Below are 683 nucleotides of genomic sequence, written 5' to 3'. Positions count from 1 at the left end.
GAATATACACAAATAGAGATGCTCAAACTATAAGCTCAAAAGCAATAACTGATGCGGTGTTTCCAAGATATTTTAACGCCCTTGAGTCACAAGTATATACAAGTATATTTTATCAATCATACCGATAATTTCATGTATTAAAGGAATTAAAAATGAAAATGAATAAAAACATTAAATCAGCAAAATGAATAAAATTAAGTGAAATTAATGTTTAATTTCTAACCGAACCTACATTTATATGTAAGTAACTGAATCGCCTAATAATAGCTTTACATATAAAAAGATTATTCTAATTTTCGAGCTTAGCTCCCTAATCTGTTATTAGAAAAAGAGATTAGCCATGCAAAATTATAATTAAAAATATCTCAGATTAAACCGATAACTTTTTGGTGTCCAACATAGTTTTATCGATTATACTTTCGAACACGAGGAGGAGTGTCAAATGTTAAAGTAAACAAAAATTTACGCTAGTAAGGAAAATAGGTTTGTAAAGGTATTTTTAATAAAATATTCAGTTAAAATATATTTAAAGGAAAAAGCAACGATAATTTACAAGGCTAACTTAGCACAGTGCGTATGCAGCTGGCTGAGTTAGTGGGATCGTCGGTTCGAATCCTACTGAAAGAAGTCTGATTTGGAAATGTGGTGATTTCCGAAATAGCTATCACTTCTACCATTTTTTT

Source organism: Rhagoletis pomonella, unplaced genomic scaffold (genome assembly GCF_013731165.1).
Source record: "Rhagoletis pomonella isolate Grant_MI unplaced genomic scaffold, Rhpom_1.0 Rhpom_scaffold_00003, whole genome shotgun sequence".
In the NCBI taxonomy this organism is placed as follows: domain Eukaryota; kingdom Metazoa; phylum Arthropoda; class Insecta; order Diptera; family Tephritidae; genus Rhagoletis; species Rhagoletis pomonella.
The sequence above is the reverse complement of the archived record's forward strand: the minus strand, read 5'-3'. Positions refer to the sequence as shown.